This window comes from Numida meleagris, chromosome 2, assembly GCF_002078875.1.
Source record: "Numida meleagris isolate 19003 breed g44 Domestic line chromosome 2, NumMel1.0, whole genome shotgun sequence".
NCBI lineage: Eukaryota > Metazoa > Chordata > Aves > Galliformes > Numididae > Numida > Numida meleagris.
Window position 1 is genome coordinate 57,343,855 of NC_034410.1, and position 9,264 is coordinate 57,353,118.

Genomic DNA, 9,264 nt, shown 5'->3' on the forward strand with positions numbered 1-9,264 from the left:
ACCCCGCCCCCGGGGCGCGCCCCGCCCGCTCCGCCTTCCCATTGGCTCCCGCTGCCCTCCCTGCCGTCCAACCGGACGCCGCCTCCCTGCCCCTCTCCCTTCCCACTGGCCCGCCGCCGCCCGGCGCGGCCGTGATTTGCATGCCGCGCGCGGATTGGCTGCGGGGGCGAGTCTGGGGATTCCCCCTCCGAAGAGCCGGGATCCCGGTTCGCCGGCTCCTGACACTGACAGCTGCGGCAGCGCCCGCCGCAACGTGCTCGCCGGAGGGGCGGAGCCTGATGAAGCCCCGCCCCCTCGGCGTCCCGCCCCGCTCCCTCCGGCACTGCTGGGGAAGACGCGCCGGAGAGTCCGTGCTGGAGCCAACGCTACGCTGAAACCTCGCCGGCCCTGCTGCTGAGAGGCAGAGGCGGCAGCGGGCCGAGGTTCCCGCTCGGCTGAGCCCGGTTCCCGCGCGGGACACAGGAGCCCGCCTTGCTGCTCGCCATTGTTTGCTCCGAAATTCGCCAGTTTTTGGAGATTAGGTTTCTCGGTGAAGCTGTTAAGTGCTTACCGCCGGCAGGTCTTAAAGCTCTGGTCGTCGCAGAAGCATTTTCTGACTTCTTCATGCATCTGCGTTCATAAGCCTTCAAACCAGTCTGAAGCATTTCATTCATTTTTCCTAAAAAAAGGGGAACACCCACAACAATATTCCCTTCCCTTCTGTTCCCTTCGTGTTAACTCTGAGAAATACACGGGCTGTTGCCACTTCCTGGCAGGGTCTTAGCTTACTCATAGCTCCTTGACTTCAGTGCCCCCTGAGCTTGTTAAATGCCCTCACGCTACCCTGCCCTGCACTGCAGCTGCAGCACCCTCCAGCTGCACCCCATTTCCCCAGGTTTCATTCCCCCCTCTCTTACCCCACCACCAGTGCTCCTAACAGATGTGCTGCCCATCTGGGATGATGCTGCAGAATCGGGCGGATCGAGATCCTTTCCCTTGATCTGTTCCCCATTTCCATCGCTAGCAAGTACATGAGCAAGGTGCTCCTGCCTGTGGGCCCTGCTCTGACCCCTGCCCCAACAGCGTGATGCTGCTGCGCGTAGCAGAAGGACATCTCTTATTCCGAGCACGTTTAATGTCAAAGGAGGAAATTATGCTACGTTTGGCTCTAGAGAGGCCTTGATTGAAGTGCTGCATACAATTTCAGGCACTGTACATTAGGAAAGATGCAGTCTGGAGAAAATCCAGAGGGAAAGAAGAATAACAAAACATGGTCAGAAAAATGTGCTCTATCTCGGAATGTAATAGACTTTTTTACTGATACTACATGTAGTCTAGCTATCTGGGGATCAATAGATGCCAAAGTGAGGAAAGTCTGGAGCCTACCCAGGGACACTGGAGGTCTTCAGGTAGATGAGGAAGATTTCTTCTAGGGATAATACAAGTGTGATCTGTTCATCCAAGACTTTCTATGTCTAAAAATATTTACAAATCTTCACTGTGGTCATTCTAGCCCTGGCAGAAGTGGGGATTGGCTAAAAAATTTTGTGTCATTCTGCAGAACTGTAGCATTGCGTAAAATTTTAGATAAATCAGCAGTTCTGCAGTTGTGGAACGCCTTTCAGGAGCCAGCCAGCAATGCCTAGCTTCATGCCCATGCACCATGAGAAGGAGCTGAGAGATGTGCTCAGCATGCCTTGGCAATGGCAGGCACAGCAGCAGGTGCGTCCCTAACAGAACAAGAGGAGAGAAACACAAATCTCCCCATACCGCAGAATTCTTCCATTCCAGTCACACTGTTCCACTTCCTCCCCTTCATTCACTAACTCCAAAACTATTAGACCCAAACTTGTGAAATCAACAAAGTCCTTTGGAGCAGCAAGACAGAGCAGAAAAATGCCACTTCCTTCATGCTCTCTCCACATCAAGGTATGCCATCTCCAGGATGAAAGGGTTACTTCTCACCCTTGGCACTCTACACCTGTAGTCCCTTTCATAGTCTTGTTTTTCTTACCACAGGTAGCAGAGGCTTCAACCACAAACCCATCTTCAGTCTTCTTTTGGATTGTCTTTCATGGTTTTCCTCTGCCATACTCTCTGTCATCATCAAGTAAGGGAGCTGCATGCCAGGACAGGGCAGATGTTGAGTGAGGACAGCAGGGAAGTGGGGATGGAAAAGTCCAGATATAGAAAAATGTGCTTGCATTAAGGTAATAAGATTGCTTATAGCTAAAAGCAAAGATTCTTTTTCATGTACAGAAGTGGTAACACTACATGGCTCTTACTTATCCTATGGGAAAGGGAATGGCAATATCAGGAAACCATGGGCAGCTGTAGGAGGAGTAACAAGGACTCTTCACGAAAGAGAAATGTAGGGAAAAAAGACATCTAGGAATCAACATGGATAGAGAAAAAAGAAATAAAAGAAAAATAAAACAGAAATAAAAGAAAAAGATAGGAAAATAAAAGGGGGTGAGGGGGAGGAAATATTCAAGGATCCTGCGAGATGAAGAGAAGAAATATGGACTTTGCCATTACATCAAATTGAAAGAGAATCACTAAGGAAGAAAGAAACCGAGTACAAAGACAACAAAGTGACAACAGCAAAAAAATAAAAAAGAGTCCTTAAAAAAGACTTTTAAAGTGAAAGAATAAAGAAAGGCTAAAGAATAAATGGAGCCATGTTGATATAATAGAAGCAGGTAGACTCCTCAAAACAGCAATTAATAGTTAGCAGAGGGAACAAAAGAGGCAGTAACCCGGCTGAGACACAGTGCAATTCAGAATTCAGTTTCAGGCAACCTCTTCTTTCATGATCAAAGTTTCCCGTAGCTTCTTACTCTGAAAGTAATAACTCCAGAGGCTGGAACAAAAGTAGAGCTAAACTATTAACCACTAAGTTGTTTCTCCTGTTGGAATTATGAAGGAAAATGAACTTTCTTGGTGCATAAGAAAGGTTAAGGGTTTTCAGGAAGCAACCAAAGCCCTACTATACTCAGAAGGACAAATTAGGGCCCTTTAACTGACCTGCAATAAGTCTACAAATACATCCTGTATTTGTACATAAGAAAAAATAGGAAATAAATCCTTGCCCTGTCAGGAGAGGAAACTCTGCCAGGTAGCAGTGCTGTGTAACCAGTCTTATCCCAGAAATATGAACCCACAAAATGGGATGGCCAGGAGATGGGGATTGTAAGATGTGAATAGAAAGATAGCTTGTCCCTATCTTTTAGAGGAGTTGTGCTGAAACCGTGCTAGAGCTGGTGGAGAAACTTGAAGAAAATTATAGGGTTCATCTAAAAGCCACTTTGCTGACCATGAACTGGGTTGTGCAGAAACACTGCAGGAGAAGAGGTGCATTTTTATTTTTACTTCTTTATTTTTAAACACAATTGTGTGGCAAATATTTCAGTTTTCATTGGGACCTATTAAACACGTAATTAATTGACTTATGAGAACTAGTGGACAGAATCTAAAGAAAGGTAAGCAGAACAATCATAGGAACTGTACAGAGAGCTACATAAAACAAGCTACTTGCAGAGCCAAAAACAAATTGTTGTCTACTGGGATGTCATCATTCAGATATACAGTGCAGAGAAAATACCCTGCAGACCACAAAGGATTTGGAGATACTCTAATTGCAACCAGTGTGCAGCTGTTACATATCTTACCTTGTGAACGTTTACTATAATACTGTTTTTACCTTTACAATGCTATGCAATTTTCTCTACACAGTGTGATTTAGGTAAATGGCTGCATTTCTCCTAAAATGAATAGATTTGTGTAATACAGTTTGCTTCCTTTGGGATTCTGACTGTTGTTGCAGGTAATGTAAGCAACAACAGAGATTAAAATTTGCCTCCATGTTAAAATGTTAAAAAGCTACCCTGGGGACCTGGATTCTAATGTGACTTCTCCCATGACTAAGGCTCTGGACAGTGTAGAAATGAAGACTGAAAAAAAATCCCTGACCTAAAAAACTGTCATTTAAAAATGTTTATATAAAAATGAGAAGCAAATAAATGCACACGGTCTGCACATGGAAGAATTATGTGGACACAAAATATTGAATAGCTACTTACCAGAAGACCTGCCCACCCTACAGACCAAATGAGGACTTGAGTAGCAATAATTTTCCTGTAATTAAAGACTGCGTTACTATGTATACATGCAAGTGGCAGAACTGTAATTGTACAAAAAAACCCTTGTGCTTTTTCTTAAACTTTGGAGCTCATGATCACAGTCAGGCAAGGAATAATTGAGAAAGAAGGGAAGAAGATATGTGCTCAGGATCACACATCTGGAGCACAATTTGCGTGACAGCAACTGGACATCCAGATGGAGCACAGAGAGTGGTGGGGTACATGGTGCGATACATAGATCCTGCTGGAAGTGTGACGTTCCATCATCCAGGTCAGTAATCAGGTTGTTGAACTCTGGGCCCCAGTTCTGAACCCTACCATTCGCCACTAATGATTGGCCTCCAGATGGACTTTGTGCTGTTTATGACAACTCTCTGGGCCTAACAGTTCATCCAGTTCTCAGCCTACCTCACTGTTCACTGACATAGCCCACACTTTACCTGGTTTTCTGTGAGGATGTTATGGAGCCTTACTGAAGCCAAGATAAACAACATTTGCTCTTCTCCCCTCATTCACTGAATCAGTGATCTCACTGTAGAAGGCTAACAGGTTGATCAAGCCTGACTTCCTCTTCATAAATCCATGCTGACTACTCCTAAACATTTTCTGTCCTTCATATGCCAGGAAATGGTTTTCAGGATAACTTGATCCATTAGCTTCTCAGGTGTTAGGATGAGGCTGACAAGTCTGCAACTGACTGATCTTCCTTCTTGCTCTCCTTGAAGACAGAACTGACATTTGCTTTCTTCCGGTTGTCAGGAACATCTCCCAGTAACCATGACCTTTCACAGATTATCAGGTGGCCTCGCAGCAGCTTTGGCCAGCTCCGTCAGGATGCATGAGTGCATCATGACAGGTTTCATGAACTCATGTATATCTAGTTTGTTCAAATGCTCCATAACTTGATCTTCCTCTGCGTAGGGTAAATCCTCCTTGCTCCAGTCTCCTACTGGTCTCTTACAAGCTTGAGATTCCTGAAGGCAAATCTTACCTCTGAAGACTGAGTCAAAGAAGGTATTCCGTGCCTCAGCCTCTTCCATGTACTTTGTCACCAAGTCTCTTGCCCTACACAGCAGTGGCACATTTTCCTGTATCTTCCTTCTGGTGTTCATGTTATTAAGGAAGTTCTTCTTGTTGCACTTTACATCTCTCTCTAGATTCAACTTCAGGTGAGCTTTGGCTTTTCTAACCCAATCCATGTGTGCTTGGACAGCATCTCCATACTGCTGTTCAGCCATCCGTCCTTCCTTCCATTTCTTACATGCTTTCTTCCTCTGTTTGAATTTAATCTGGATCTTCTCATACATCCATGCCAGGCTCTTGCTGCTTTCGCTTGCTTTCATGCTGACAGCGATGGTCCAATCTTCATCTTTGAGGAGGTCATCCCTGAAAAGCAACAGGCACTGCTGAACAGAACAGCTGTTCTCTTCAGGGCAGTTTCCCACGAGATTCATGCAAGCGGATCCCTGAACAGGCTAAGGTTCACTCTTTTCCAGTCTGGGCTGTGATCTTACCCTTTGTTTTACTCCCTCCACTCATTATTGCCATTTTAGGATGATTTCTTCTGAAGTTATAGCTACAAAGTGTTAGTGAATCTCTGGTAAGCAATTGCAAGCTGTGATGTTCAGTATGTTTCGCTGACATGCATTTTCAGAAAAATTGTATTAAAGCTATCCCTGACCCAATTTCAAGGCTTTGCTCCAAAGGAAAGCCTGACAGGATTTTTAAAGACAGCTTGCATTTCCTTGTGTTCATTCTCAATTAGTTTAATACTTATGACCAAAAAAAAGTCAGGCTGAGGCCATCCCCTCTGTGAAATTTCAGACCAAATCACTTAAATTTAAGAATGTTTCAAATGATTGAAAAACTGGGTCTCAGAATTGGAAATTCTGGACAACCTTAAGTATAGGCTTGCCTTCTCTCCCAGATAATAATATATAGGCATTTCTTCTGGAGAGTAGTTTGAGAATAAACATGATGTAGTTGCAATGAAGTAACAGCAGATTCTGCTTTTGTGCAGGGCGCTTTGTATTTGGGACATTATTGGAAATAATCTAATATTATTCTTCAATTTTTGAGCACAGATTATGTCATTAGACCCTTATTTTCTCTTAGCAGAACTCCCATTTACTCAGTTAAAAACAAACATCCAACCAACCAATTAAAAAATAATGAACACTTGCAAAGTAAATGCCTAAAAACTGCAAATTCCTTTACTATGTTTCCACTTATAAAAACTGTAGGGTTTATAATGATGTTTGCTTGGACAGTGACCAAATTAAAAAACAAAACAAAACAGAGAAATGAAACTAAACAAAATAAACTGGCTTTCTTATTCTATAATTTCTACTAGGAAAGTGATCTGAGAATTCAGAGAATTTAGGAGTGAAATGAGCAATATGCATTCTAGTTACTGAATATATTTACTTAATGGCTTCTGGAAACACTTGCAGGATCATTATCCCTTATTTTTAAAAAAGGCATCTGCTTTGAAATGTCACATGATATAAAAAATAGACATAAGCACAATCTTTTTTTACCAGTGATCCTTTACCTCCTACTTCAAGGGTTTCAAGAATAGCAACAGAACACCTAACTAGAGAGGGCATAGACTGAAGCTGTATCATTTAAAGATGTCTTATTTCAGAGGTGAGAGAAGTATAGTTTCGAGTGCAGAAGTGAATATCACAGGAAAATTCTCAGAGCTTCCTTTTATAGCATCTTTACAGTTTTAGTTAATCCTAGTTATCAAACAAACTTTGCAATGGATAAATGTTTTTTTGGTCTATGAGTTGTTCAGGATTAATGTTTCTTTTATTTTTTTATTGTTGGCAAGCTCATTAGAGTCTGCTAGTATTTGATAAGAATCTCAGTTCTTTGCATGTAGTCATACATTCATGTTAAAAAAGCCTGCCATGTACTTCTACAAACTTGTAAAAATGTCATTTTTATTTGCAGCACAAAATTCAAGAAAATATAAAACAATAATGCGTGCATTATAAATTCTGTATTTCAGCACATAGTTGCAGTGCAAAGGGTTTTAGTGAGGAATGTCGATTCTGACTATCTGCTTGAGGAGATGGAAGGCAGCTATGCCCATATCATGGAAAGACAGAAACATTTTCTTGACTTTATGCAGACTAGTTATCAAAAGGTGACTATGCATCTGGGTACTGCAGGATTAGAGGATAAGTTTCTTGCCTGGCTGTTGATCCTCCTGTTGCAGCTTTCTGCCTTTCTTTTTGTGGGATAAGAGGAAACCTTGCAATTCTCACTCACTGAGACTATGATCCAGTGCAAGGGATTTCATAGAATTGTAGAATCCTTAGAGTTGGAAGGGACCTCTAAAGGCCATCTGGTCCAATTCCCCTGCAGTGAACAGGGACACCACAGCTAGATCACGTTGCCTTATCCAGCCTGGCCTTGAAAGTCTCCTGGGACTGGGCATCAACCACAACACTAGGTAACCTGTTCCAGTGCCTCACCACCCTCACTGTAAAAGACTTTTTCTTTATATCTAACCTAAATCTACCTTCGTTGAGCTTGAAGCCATTTCCCCTTGTTCCATCACCACAGACCCTGCTAAAGATTCTGTCCCCTTCTTTCCCGAAGCTCCCCTTTAGATACTGAAAGGCCGCTATCAGGTCGCCTCGGAGCCTTCTCTTCTCCAGGCTGAACAGCCCCAGCTCTCTCAGCCTGTCCTCATAGGAGAGGTGTTCCATACTGCAGACCTCCTGTTCACGCTTCTTTTGATGCAGCCCAGGATACAGTTGGCTGTCTGGGCTGTGAGGGCACGTTGCTGGCTCATGTCCAGCTTTCCATCCACCAGTACCCTCAAGTCCTTTCCTGCAGGGCTGTGCTCTATCCTTTCATCCCCTGGCTTGAATGCGAAATGGGGGTTTCCTCGACCCAGATGTAAGATCTTGCATTTGGAGTTGTTGAATCTCATGTGGTTCACCTGGGCCCACTGCTCACACCTGTCTTGGTCCCTCTGTATGGCCTCCTATCCCTCTGGTGTGTCGACTGCACCCCACAGCTTGGTGTCATCAGCAAGCTTGCTGAGGGTACACTCGACTCCACTGTTGATGACACGGGTGAAGATATTAAAGAGTATTGGTCCCAGCACTGACCCCTGGGGGACACCACTCATCACTGATCTCCATCCAGACATTGAGCCATTGACCACCACTCTCTGGACTCAATCCTGCAGCCTCAGGGCTTCAATCCTTTTTGTCAATTCAGCCTAATTTTACATAAAGAGTTAATGTCCATAGTTGCCTCCTATGCTATCTCCTTATAAAGCAATCAGTTGAAACCATGTTCAGCTAGATCAAGTGCTATTTAAAACAAAAAGCGACCTGAAATAAAGCTGATTTCAAGCCATCAAACCCTCTTAAGTCTTCTACTTAGGTTTTTAATCTTAAAGTTTTTCAGTCTTTGGATAACCGAACCAATTGTCTTCTGAAAGACTATGCAATCTTCTGCAGACAATCAGGCCTAAAAAACTGTATGTGAAGAGACTTGGCACCAGGGGAGATTGCCTTGCCTAAGCTACTGGCCTTTGGAGAAGTCCATGGAACAGCTATCCATGCAGGACCTGAACTTCACATGTTCTTAACTTCAGGAGAACTGGGTTCAAAAAACTATTAAGATCATATCTATAATAAAGGTACTATATGCTTTATTCATTTCTGTCTATTTTAATGTTCAAGGTTTTCTTCTCAAAGAGCAAGTAATTTAGGGACTTTTTAGGTGGAAGCCAGTTGCAGTTCTGGTGGCTCTGGTGCTAGTGGCTGAGTATGGTCAGAAAACACCTGAAAGCACTATGCCATGCTTGGCAGACCCAGCAAACAGCCACTGGCTGTTTCTACATGCTGAATTAGCTTAGAAAGTATTTTCCTGCTCTGTTTTAGCCACTTGCTTATTTGCTTTTTCACCTTAAAACACCTGGAATAAATTCTTCTAAACCTTCTTCAGGTGCCAGGGCCTGCTTTGAGAACAAATCATTTGAGAGAAGGAAAAAGGAAAGGATGTTTAAACCATCTTACATCCTAGTGCTTAAAACATGCACCAGCTACTCAGATTAACACTGCTTTTCTGCTTTATGCATAACAAAAATATGCACATAGCATCACAGAATCAC